The sequence below is a fragment of the Bombus vosnesenskii genome, unplaced genomic scaffold (assembly GCF_011952255.1).
Source record: "Bombus vosnesenskii isolate JDL3184/JDL3185 unplaced genomic scaffold, Bvos_JDL3184-5_v1.1 scf7180000013642, whole genome shotgun sequence".
Classification (NCBI taxonomy): Eukaryota; Metazoa; Arthropoda; class Insecta; order Hymenoptera; family Apidae; genus Bombus; species Bombus vosnesenskii.
In genome coordinates, this window is record NW_022883164.1 from 26522 (window position 1) to 40352 (window position 13831).

Genomic DNA, 13831 nt, shown 5'->3' on the forward strand with positions numbered 1-13831 from the left:
GACTTTCTCTCGAGAGCGGCTAGCATCCTTTTCTAACCACCGATATACAAATTGACCAATTAGCAGCAATGCCAATTTCCCTTACTTTCTGAACGAAGGTTGTCCTCGACGAATCCGATTTTTCCTCTGCAATATTTTTAAAGCTACACATTTCGAATTTTCCAATTATGCCGAAACAATTGCGTGAACCACTCTATATATTCCATACAATAAACTATTTTTTGCGTTTTAAAGTAGTTGAATATTTAATATATTAACATATATTCTGAGCAATTCTCAGGTTTCTGTGAAAACAAGATAACCCAAATGTAGTTGTATTTCCTTCAGAATTATGCAGATTTTATTTGAAATATGTGAGGTGTAAGTGACCCCGACGTGATCGAGCTAATGAGATTTCAATGATCGTGATTCCGGGCGCGCTAACGATATGTCAAACAAGAATAAAACAGTTACGACCAGTGAAGTAGTCCGCGTGCCTTTGACGATGCCCTAGAAGATAGTGCTATGGTTCTCCTTACTAGAGAGATAGCTCGCGGCGGCGAGCATCGCGAGCGATGAAGAAAAATCTACCGCCCTCCAAGGGTGTCTAGAACCTGAGTACTTAGAGCGAATCGAGGACATAGCGTTGAATACCCCGGCCACCACAATATGATAAACTCAAGGACGAAACACTTCTCTCTCCTTTTCCTTTATTTGTCGGCTCTACATCCATCCCCCTTGCTTATTCAAGTTGTTGTTTGTCTATATACGATTCAGCAGCTATGGAACCACATATGGGCAAGATGGATTTACAGAAAGGAAGCGGAGGATTTTCGCGACGGAGGATGTAATTGAAGGATGAGCGTTGTAATGAATTGGTTTTGGTTTGTAAATATATTTGTTATGTTCTTGCAGCACTTCTTCTTTGCATTCTCAAGTCCCTTGGACGGCCTTTAGGAGAGAACAAAGACACAAATGATAATTGTAGCTGCTGGCTGTAGATGTCGCTGCTAGGGTACTGCTGTATTTTCTTTTCATTTAAGAATCGTGGAAGAAAAATCGGACTACGGTCGCCGGGATTTAAGAACCCAGATCCCGAACGTTCGTAACTTGAGGCGCTAACCACTGCGCTGCCGTTGTCTGGTATTAGTTAGTGTCGAGTTGTCGTATTTGTGCTGTCGAGTGCCGCCACATATGTATGCATTTATGAATTGAGTGGTTTACAAGTAATTACAATCGATATACATTACAAGTAATTACAATCTATTACAAATGACTCGCTGTGCATATTACTATAACAGTCAGTACTAATTCTATAGATCAGCAGCATTATAACTTTCCAATAAACAACCGAAAATCACATCGTTGAATAATAAATGCATTCACAGTAGAACGAAGTTATTATTACGAATATAAGAGAAACGATTTAAAAACCATGTATTTTTTCATTTAAATTATTTGCATTTGCAAAGGGAGATACAAAATTTTAATAACGTTGCAAATTACAAGTTACACACAAATTACAGTTTCGTGTTTAAGTTATTGTTCAGAGTTTGTTGGAATACAACGATATTAATCGCATACAGATGAGGTGATTGATCGAACGGATTCTTTCCTTCGTTGTTCAGCGATATCCTCATTAGCGTGCGTTCGTGAGATATACCACGGCGGCTAGCACGTGCATGCTCTTTCGAGAATTCGGCGGAAGAAGCGTAGGAATATGGATGGAACATTCCCGATGGGCACGTCGAGAAGCTACTAGAAGGTTCTGTGGCACATGTGACGCCACACAGACACCCACACAGGTCACACTCATTACTGCATACAGAGTGGGGTTCAAAACCCTTTCAAGGGCCATGGGTCACTAAGCCAGTCAGTCTGTGAATAACTAGCCAACTGTCTACATTCCAGAACACACACACTTATAATTCCTGTAATAATTGTTTAATAAATATCACATTATATTGTTTCAACACAAACATTGTGTCTTCCACAGATTATTAATCTCAATTCCAAGATTAAATTCTAACAGAGCTTCCTAATAATTATGGTACAATTGGTAAAATGATGATTTTACATGAAAAAAGTAAAAAATATATTAGATAATTGAAATAACGCGATATAAATATAATTGAAATAACATCAGTAAGAACGGATGTTTTAAGCTTTCGATTTTGAGAAAACAGGGTATGAATATGTTTAGTTAAAAAGCAATCCGTGTTTATTCGAGCATTCGCGGAGAGACGCGATCGCGAGAAAGCACGTCAACGGGAGTAGTAAATTCCCGTTGCAATTAGATAACCGACGCCACGAACTGATCGATCCCCTGATTTCTGTTACGATAATAGGGGTGGTTCAATGAATTTAACACTGCATTAACAGGTTAATATAGCTTGTATATTTAAAAATAATGAATGTAATAATAAAAACGTCACAAATTATTTAGCGATAAATACAGTTGATATGTTATAGGAATTCGACCCGACTTTGCGATATCTCTCAATGAATTCGTTAGACTAAGCAATTTATAACGTTTGACTCTTCAGAAGGGACCGATTACTCTTCGATCCTTTTCGTTGTCTTCTCTGGAAGACGACCCCCACTACGCTCGGATCACGCCACCGTTCGCGCCTATGATCACGTATACCAGCTTCTTTATGCGGATAAAATAACGCACCGAAGGCGAATAGATGTTTCTGGAACTCGCTGCTTGACGACAACTATGCGTTTATCGCTACTTTGTGTATATCTCGACGGTCATGTAAGACGATCTGTTTGCGACGGTTAGGAACACGGCCTACAGTAAGCCTTGGGGCGTAATAAACGGAGAGAATAGAATAATCTACAGGATTATCAACGGTGAAGTATATAAATATACTAACGACTCAGAAAACATAATTGAAGTGAGTTGCTTAGATATGAAATTATTGTTAATAACTAAAAGAATAATAGTACAAGTTAGATTAGCAGAGAGACAAACGTGATTGTGCAGTGAGTCTAGGAAACAGGATAAAATATAAAACAAATAAAAATGGAATATGCAATACGTCCTATCCAAGAAGATTGGATACCAACTAATGCATAATGAAAGAATGTCCGCAATATTTGGAATTAAGAACAAAATTCTTAAAATAAACAACCACCATCTTTATGAACAGAGAAAATTGATTATTGAGACTAAAGAATTTTATTAAGAAACAATATGACGCTCAGAGCATAATAACTGAAGTTATAATAACCTGAGCACAACTCAAAAACTTAGCTATGACCCTTTTGTAATAACTAACAAACAAACATTTCAAACTTAATTAATTATAAACAAGCTACAGATAATTTGAAGTTAGATATGAACAAGTTTAATAACAAAATTACATAAATAGAATTTTTCTTATTTAAATGCGACAGTTCGTAGTACAAAACAAATTTTGTTCAGGAATAAGGTTTTCTGAAAATTTCCAGCGAAAATTTTTGCAAAAATTTCCTAAAGGAATTATAACCTATGAGATAAATGAAATAAAAATACAAAAACCAACTGATATTAAAAGAAGAATGATTATTTTACAAGATAATATGAAACTGTGTAAGGGATTACATATGTAACATATTGTCCCGATGTACACATATTTGCGAAGCGACTTACTACCCTGTATATTCCAGAAACTTCTTAGTTTGTCCCAGCCTTAGCAATTTGAAACTATTTTATTAAAATTAAGAATTTTCCACATTAGATCGAACGCACTTCTAATAGGTACCAAACAGTATATATATATAGCAAGATTTCACATATCTCTAAATTATTCACAGAAAATTAATACGGCACATAAATTAGACTTCGGAGTGTAAAAATTAAGAATAAATAACCGATACAGTCTCACAAAAATAGAAGGATAAAGATAGAGATAAGGGATCAAAAACAACAGTTATTTTTCAAATTTGTATGAAAAGCCCTTAAGAAAATAAGTTCCTCCTTAAATTGAAAACAGTTATATGTATAGAAATCAAACTTGCGATAAAAGTAAAAAAGATAGAAAATAAGAAAATTGTATTTGTTTTTATGACTCACTTTTACATGTAGTATAATTTCCACTGCTATTTTAGCGCAGAACAAATTTTTAGGTTAAAATTATTCATACAAAGCTAGTACGTAGTTGAATATTTTTTCATTTCATACACATTCGTGTAAAATATTTACCTCACTAAACTAATCGTTCTTTATAGAAATTTCAGAAATCAACCTTCTAATAATCAAATTGTGTTCTTCATTCATCAGATATTACCAATTAATGCTTGGTAGGCAAAAGAATTGTTTTAGTAAATGTCTATACAATGTGTATCACGTATCCGAAAGACGACTCAACTCAGACGATAACTGATTCCGCGACACTGTGAATCTGACGACAACAGACTAATGCTGTATAAATACAATTACAAGTTTTGCTGCATGCTTGTAAAGTCTAGACGTGATTCTATTGTTAGCTTTTCATGATTGTACTACAAATTTTAGACTGATTAAATAAATATCTAATAACGGTTTTAACGCGTTGACTGTCACGCGTGTTTTCAAAGAAATCTCTGTCAGGCCACGCGTACAGCAGTACCGAGCGTTTTCTGCTAGGTGCTCCCCATCGATGTTTTAGTAATACGAGTCGCTCAAGTGGTGATCTCAAGAATGATCTTTCGTTTCATTTATTCGCAACATTAAAACCACTATTTATCGTTGAATATAATGAAGGAAAGTGGTTTCTTATGCCACCACAATTAGAAAAGGAATCAAATGGTACAGAAAACTTGGCATTCAATTCCTTCTGAGAATTTCTGTTGTAAACGCTTTGACGGTTTAGAAAATTGCAACAAGAAAAAATATAAATATTAGAATATTTAGACAATTATTAGTTGCAAAATTATTAAGGTTGTCTGAAAATTCAAAAAATCCTTGTCTTCGACGGAGTCAGCATAATATCGCCATTCGCAAAAATTATTCCGGAAGAAGCATTAGACGCGCATGCAAACTATCTATGTTATGCAAATAAAAGACGTCGAGTGGACCGAACAATGGCACAAAAGAATTTGAAGAAAACAACAACTTATTGACCAAATTGTCCCGACCAACCTCAGCTACGTATAGAATGCTTTAAGGTTTTACATTCTAAATAATTTTTTAATGAACCATTTTCGTATTTCTATTTTATAACAATTCAACAGTTTTATTATTATGGAATATCTTTTCAAATACCTACGACGATCCTTCGCAAGTAGTCAAATAAGCGACACCCGAATATGGGTTACGCGGCCTGGTCAGAAACTTTGCTGACACCCGAATACAGGTGTCGTGGCAGTCAACGTGTTAATACTTAAAAATAATGATTATTATACTACGAATTTTTATATGGATAATAATATAATAAAATTTGTAAAATATGTATATGTCGGTCCAACCATCGCAGCTGTTACGACCGTTCGCGTAGAGACGCGATCGCGAGGGAAACGTGTGAGCGGGAGACGTAAATTCTCGCTACGATTATGATAATCGACGCCGCGAATTAGTCGTTCCCCTGTTTCGGTTAAGATAACAGAGGTGGTTAAATGAATGTAACACTGTATAGTAAGTTACATATCACCGTTTATTCTAACAACTTGTAAAGAAGATAGTTACGCTGATGCGTATGTATAAGATGAGTGAGTGACTGATCTACGGGTGTATTCCCGGTCAAGGATGTTGACTGTTCGAAGGATGGAGAATCAGTGCTGTTCGGAGACGATGCTGTGGCGGAGGAAAGCTAAGGATCGGTGTGTCTAGCGCACGGGACCATCGGATTTGTTGGTGACGATTTTGGCTAAGAGAGTGAGGGAAATAGGCTTCGTTGTTAATTGGTTAAACGAAGGTTGGTGGACTAGGAAGAGTCTTAGCCGCCCTCGATAGAAAGTTGCTAGTGGGAAGCATCGTACGTGAGAAAAACTAACTTTCCCGTGTCAAGCCGTAGTATACAATACTCTTAAAAGTAGCGATTTAGAAAAAAGATATTTGTTGGGTCTGAAGGGCCTTAGCTAGAAAATTCCTTAGATTTACGATGGGTCCTTAAGACTATTGAGGGTACGCAGCAAGGATGAGCGGACATCTGGTTTCTGTCTGGCCCGCGGTGTATGGCCTGGTCTAGGTAGAGAGTCGCTCGACGTAACAGCCTCAAACGAAAAATTTTTATTATATATTTCCGACTTCTTTTTTCATAATGTACATGATAGTTTTGGAGAAATATTAAATATTAAAAATTGCAAAAATTTTAAACGGTACAACCCGAAGAGACGAATCGTGTGTATTCATTTGTTGTACAAATCGGATAATTTGGAATAATTTCCTGTCTTATTTATGATAAGTCTTGGTGTTTGGAACAGGAACCGGGAAACCGTTCTATTTGCCGATCGGCAATCTCCAGACAGTTGTTGGTCTTTTACAGACAGTTCTTTAAACTAGTAAAGAGCATCGGCCGTTAATTTTTTAAACTTCCGCGTCTGGCTTTAACTTTCTATATAACAATCCTTTAAACGGTTTAAACGTTTGCGTATTCCGGAAAATTTAGAGGAATCAACGAAAAAGGAGCACACAGGGGCATAAATCGGCGAGCCGTGCTCGGTTCGCGTCATTGCAAAGTATTCGGTCATTGCCGAATCATCTGTCATCTGCGGTTGAACAATTAGAAAAGTTCTAAATGCCTATTTGTCTTCACTCCTTGTAATCCTTGACTAGATTTCATAGACGCGCTCGGTATATCTGATTACAATCATTTCTCGTGTACTGTTTCATTATTGAATTTTGTTTTAAATAAATTTTGATTATGAAATTGCGACGTCGTGAGTGGCGAGATCATTTCTCGCCAGTTTTAACTCTCCGTTTAGCGTATCGTCGGAGCTCTGACGTGTCCGTCCACGAAAAAATTTCTAACATGTACTATAAAAAACATGCATTCTTTGAATAGAAAATAGTATAGTACCTGATTACTGTTTCCGAACGAGTGGCCTTTTTGCGCATGTAACACAAACATCAGACGATTGGTCCAAACACCTAGAGACAGCGCAGAGGTATTTGAACGCAACCCCCAGCAAAAGTATGAATGTTACTCCGTTCCAGCTGTTGTTTGGAACGCGGATGAGAATGCGGGATGATCCGCAGATCAGGCAGCTGATCGAAGACGAGTGGGCCGCGATGTTCCAGGAGAAGCGAGATCAGTTGCGCGTATCAGCAAAGAAACGGATCGAGGAGATTCAAGCTGAAAACAGGCGGACGTTTAACCAGAGACGTAATGAGGCGACAACATACAAGACGGGAAAATTAGTGGCAATCGAGAGGACGCAGGGCGGTTCTGAGCTAAAGCTGCAGTCGAAGTTCCTTGGGCCATACCGCGTGGTGAAAGTTTTGGGGAATGACCGTTACATGGCACAAAGAGAAGGCGAACACGAAGGGCCGCGAACGACCTCCACGGCGGCTGATCACATGAAATGGTGGGACGCTGTTGTAACCTCAATGCACATCAGAGACCAGGCCACACACCGCGGGCAGGATGGCGCCCAGATGTCTGCACATCCTTGGCGCGTGCCCTCAGTAATCCTAAGTACCCACCAGCGGTCTTGGAATTTTCATAGTTAAGGTCCTTCAGGCCAAGCAAGTATCTCTTGTCTTAGATTTCCTTTTACGTTTATTGTTTACTACGGGTTAACAGGGAAAGTAGGTTTTCCTCGCGTCTGGTATGTTGCGTTAGCAACTTTCTCATGAGGGCGGCTAAAACCCTTCCTGGTCCACCAACCGTCTTATTATCCAATCGGAGACGGTGTCTAGTGCCCTCACTTCCTTAACCAAAATTGTCATCAACGAATCCGATAGTCCTGTGTCCTTAGACACACTCACCCCTAGCCTTTCACAGACATAGTATCGCCAGAAAAACTCACTTATTCTGTATCCTTAGAATAGTCAATATATCTATACCGGTCTCTATCCTTATAACAATCGCGTACTTAACGTATTGTTGTAACTAAATCTTACATAACGTGGTTGGAGTGAGTTGTGATTTATGTTAATTCAGTGTGTGTTACATTGTGATTGCTGAATTAATAATAAAGTTTAATTAAAACAAAGTTAATAGTTGTGTTACGACTCAGCTATTTTATTTTCACCAATCAACCCCAAAAATTACGTGACACTGTCGTAGTCAACGACGCGAGTGAAACTAGCAAAGATGAGCATATCTGAGGGCAGATGTGATTGCCAGTACGGCAGAGTGTAGTATCGTGGACGAAGGGTCTAGCGAGAGGGGGGGGGGGCGTGCGAATTATAAACAAGCGGTTGCTGAGCATGTGCGTGGTGCGGCTAAAACAAAAGATATAAGGTTAAGACAAAAGACAGGGGGTTGCTAAGGGACGATAAACGAATTAACAGCAATATGAATTGAGAGGCCAGAGAGTGCGGGTTGCGTTGTTGAGATAGTGTTGTTAGCGTTGTGAAGAGAGAGTTGAATCTGTGTTGACTTGTGTTGAATCTAGTTGTCTTAATTATAATACGTTTTTGCGATTAGTTCATGTTAAATAATCATTGTTTTCTCTTTAATTAACATCTGTTTAATCAATTTATTATTAATAAACTAATTATAATAGTTTACGATACTACAATATATTTAAATCAATGACTTTATGTACATCTGTATCAAAAAACTGTATCAAAATCATTCACGTATATAGTGAAATCATTGACGTTGATGTTTGTATTAAAAATCATCTTATATAGACATATAAAGTGATTCAGATAATATGGGAAGTATGGAGGCCAATTCACCACACTAAAACGAGGAGAAAGGTCTATATAAACATTTACCCAATATAACGGGGGTTTCGAATGACAGCTTATTTTGTGTTGTAGCATGTAATTTTTCACAGAAATGCGACGGAATTGGTGGTTGGTTTAGCGCTTTTTTACGTTGTTTGAGTATCATGTAAACATTGTGTTATGTTAACGTACAAGCTACATCCATTGAATCAGAGTCTGTATGGGAAACGATTTTCGAATCGCCGTTTGCTTGAGAGGAAAATGTTACAATAAATGTTATAATAAACGAGCGTTTTCGAAATACCCGTTCTTAGAGGAAGCTTACAACAAAAGGAAATGCGCGTGTCGGTAAAAGTGTTAGACAAGAACGAGGTTAAGCAGTACGTCGGGGGGGGGGAGGGGGGGCGCGGAGAAAAAGAGGAAAGTAAAAAGTGATATGCAGCTTGGTAGAGGTTCAGAAGAAAAGTCTGAGGAAATTATGAAAGGAAAATGTCTGACATAAAATGTGATGATTAAGAAAGGAGTGGGGCATGAAACATGTTATATAAAATATATCTTATATGTTCTATTTTGATTCATATATATGTCGGAGATAAAAGAACATCGGTGCCTTCCCTTTGGAACTTCAGGAAAATCCCTTAACACCGTAATCTAGATTCTATCATAGGCATAATTAAACAATTGTCGTCTTTTAATCCGATTGTATTTGTTCGAGATTTGTAATAATGAGCTTGGGCCCGAGGCGACAGTCAGTTGCCGAACGTAGCCGCGGTCACGGGATGAACGCTTTGCCTAATAAAGGTATGGAGTAATTCTATAGCTCTCCTTAAAAGAAATATTCGTGGCGACACGCGACAGTAAACATTCCAACGGTTTCTGTCCCGTGGCTCGCCACACGCAGACCCTATTCTTCGAGTAAGATGATTGCCAGATGTCGATGCGTCTCCGCAGTACATGTTCAGCTAGCCTGAGGAGCCGCTATAAATCTTAGGATTTAGTTAACTAAAGTCCTTCAAACAAACAGTCTTTGTCCCAGCTACGGGAATCTTCTCCTATCTAGGAGAGACCTATTTTTCAACGAACGGCGTCTCCAACTAGCAACATTCCCTCGAGGGCGGCTAGCATCTTTTTCTAACCACCAATATGGAAATTGACCAATTAGCAGCAACGTCAATTTCCCTTACTTTCTGAACGAAGGCTATCCTCGACGAATCCGATGATCTCGTGTCCTTAGACACACCCCATCATAGTTTTTCTCTGTGGCATCATCGGGACGGAAATTCATTCTTTCTTGCGATCTCATCGACGAAAAGAGTAACCCCATACGACCAGTGAATATTACGCGTTTTATTAACAAAGAGTCCGACTTAGATTTTGTGAGCCCGTACGTCTACTATCCCGTTGACCGCGGATTCGTTATTGCACTTAGGATCATTGTCATTAGTTTCTCGAGTATCTAATTACCACGGTTACTTGTCCGATTCTATAATAATCGCAGTTGCAGTAGTCAATGTCTTCCCTATTGCACAACGACAATGTGTAATCCAAATGAAGATTCGTTTCACGCCCCTAACCCTAATTCTAATGTAAACCCGACATTTATAATGTAAAAAATGTATATGTAATACAAAAAGAATATAGAATATAGGTACTAACGTTTAATCTGATTTTCTGTAATTTTGACAGTTTTGTAATCTTTTATTTTTATATTTTTATATTTTCTATATCTTTGTGCTCTTGTATTTTTTATATAATTCTATATTCAAGTAACAGTATAAAAAGGATACGAAAAGTATGGAATGGCAATGCATGTAACGGTACGTGAATGTTACGCGTGCGCAAGATAACCAGGAGAGGTTGTATAGGAATCAAGAGGTCGTTGGACAAAGAGAACGTTTTTTAGCATTACGTTATGTTTAAGACATTCATATATTCTGCAGATATTAGTTCCTATCAGTATACCCACGTCGTTATTAACAAGATGTTTATGTATTTCCATTATCTTTGTTCTAAAATTCACTGTTATTTTGGGAATTTTTTAAAAAATCTCTTAATCCTTTTAGGAGATGTATCACTCTAAACTGAGATCTAAACTCAGATCACAGGTTTTTTTTTATTTTATAGATCAGATTCACAATTTGTCCAGTTTGGACATTTGGTAGAATTTTTTAGCTGTTTGATTATCATGTGGGTGACTACCCCCAGCAGGATACCATCTTCGTGTTTGTTAGGTTGTGACCTTTGTGAGGTCTGCTGGGTATTTCCCTTTCAGCCTTCTATCCATGTTTGAGGTGTTGATCGTTTCCGCAGCTAGCCGGTTTGGGTGTGTTCCTAATCTTTCTTTGTATTTTTCTGCATATCTGCTAATATCCTCTTTGACCGTTGGTATTCCCAGATCCTTCCGTATGTCTTCGTTTCTAACGTACCATGGGACGTTTACTATTGTTGTAAGAATTTTTGCTTGTATTGTCTCTATTTTGTTTACATGGCTCATTGCCGCTGCCCCCCCATAGTGGTATTCCGTACGTCCAGATTGGTTTTATGATCGTTTTGTATATTTTTAATTTATTTTCTATGCTTAATTTGGATTTTCGACTTGTTAGCCAATGCATTTGTCTCCTTGTTGTCTGTATTTTGTCTATTATTGATTTAGTATGCAGTTTCCATGTGAGTTGTGTTTCTAGGTGGTCTAGTCCTAGGTATTTGACTTGTCTTGTTTGCGGTATGTGCGTGCCGTTCAGTAGGATGTTTGATGGTGTCTGTTTTCGCAGTGTGAGTGTAATATGGTTGCATTTGTCGGGGTTTGCTTTTATTTGTTTATCTTGCAGCCACTTTTCTATTTTTGTGATATGTTCTTGTAGTAATTTGACTGCTGTTTCTGGGTTAGTGTGCCTGACCAGTACAGCTGTGTCGTCCGTGAGTGTCAGTATTTTGCTATTGGTAGTTGTTGGTATGTTTTGTGTATAGTATTGATCTTAAGACGCTTCCTCGCGGAACCCCTGCCTTGATGTCTTTAACTTCAGAGTATGTGTCCTTGATTTTTATTACGAAGGTTCTGCTGCTTAAGTAAGATTTTATTAATTGGTATATTTGCTCCGGAAATTGTTTCCTGATTGTTTGTAGTAGGCTTTCGTGGTTTATTTTGTCAAATGCTTTATCTATGTCCATAGAGAGGGCTGTACAGTATTGTGTGTTTTCTAATGCTAGTATTATTTCTTTAATGAGCCTGTGCATTTGCTCTATAGTGGAGTGTATGTTTCTGAATCGAAATTGGTGATCTGGTATTAATTTTTCCTTCTATATTATTGGTTTTATGCGGTTGCGTATTATTTCCTCTAGTATTTTGGAAAACACAGGAAGTAGTGATATTGGTCTGTAAGATGCAGTTTGGTGTGGTTCTTTGCCTGGTTTAGGTAACATTATGTCCTGTGCTAGTTTCCACAGTTGGATTGGATTCTTAGTATTGCATTGAATATTATTGTCATTAGTGTTATCGCTTTTGGCGGAAGGTTTTTCAAGATTTTACCATTGATTAGGTCGATTCGTGGTGCTTTATTGTTTTTTGTTTTCTCGATTATGTTTCTAATTTCTTGTGCTGTTGTTTTAGGTATGGTCTAGTGGTTGTCAGTTGAGGTACTAGTGGTAAACGCATCCTCGTCCGTATGACATTTGGGGTTGCTGTTGTTGATATTATGTGGTATAAATGTGTTTCAAAGGTGGTTGGAAAATTCTTCAGCTTGCTCTTCGTTGCTTCTTGCCCATGTGTTGTCTGCCGTCCTGATTGCTGGGACTAGTTTTATTGGTTTCTTTTTTTTCGTGGCTTTCCATAGGGAGTAGTTGGAGTTCTCGTGAGCAGAGAGTGACTCTATGAATTTTGTGAATTCGTTATTGTTGTGCACTTTTATTTTGTTTTTTATTTCCTTTGCAAGTTTGTTTAGGTGTTTTTTGTTTTCTCGTGTTCTATGTTTTTGCCATTATGCTTTCGCTTTTCTTTTTTCTCTAATTTTTTCAAGTATGTCTGATGGAATTATTTTTGTTTGTCTGTTGGTTGGTTCAGGTATAGTGGTTGTCCATGATGCTTCTTGGATGGTTTCTGTCAATGGTGTTACTGCCTGTTCGACGTGTTCGGGTGTTTCCAATGGGATGCTGCAACTGGTTTTGCTCTCGATTATTTCTTTAAAAATTTGCCATTTGGTTGTTCTGTTGCATAGTGTCCCTGGATTGCTATAAAGTATTAATTTGTTTCTGTAAGCAATTGGGCTGTATGCAATGAGGCTGGGTGTTATTTTTAGTTTATTTGCGTTTAGTCCCTTTGTAACTGCAAAATCGAGTAGGCCAGGTATTTTGCTCAGGTCTGTCGGCCAGTATGTCTTCCTGTGGATAATATATTGAGGTTGTTGTTAATGTATTTTTCCAGGGTTCTACCTCGAGGTGTGGTAATTCTTGATCCCCATAGCGTGTGGTTTGCATTGTAGTCTCCCGTTGCGATATACTTGTCATATCTACATACTATGATATACATACTAAGTGTTGAAAGTACTCTTCCCACGTTTGTGATGTCATTTTGTGTCGCGGTGGTACATATACTGCTGACAACTGTAAATGGTTGCTGCTAGTTTGTACAGTAACGGTGGTTGCTTGTATATATTCCTTACTAGCTTGGCTGTGTTAGTGGTGTTTAATGTCGTTTCTTATTATTACTGCGGTCCCTCCGTGTGATTTTCCTGAGGGATGCTTGGTATCATATATTGTGTAGTACGGTATTTTTATGTAACTTTTTATAGTGAAGTGTGTTTCCGATACGAGTAGTATGTCGATATTATTATTATACAGGAATGTTTTAGTTTCTAGGGCCCTTTGTTGTAGTCCGTTAGAGTTCCAGGCTGCTATTTTAAGCATGTCCATTTTTATTTTTTACTTAGCAAGTTTGTGAGTAGTTGTAACATGACTGTTGTTTGTTGTACTTGTTGCCTTAGTATTGTGTTTTTCTCACTTACCATTTTTCTTAATATCTCTGTACCTTTAATGGATTGTCTGAGCATT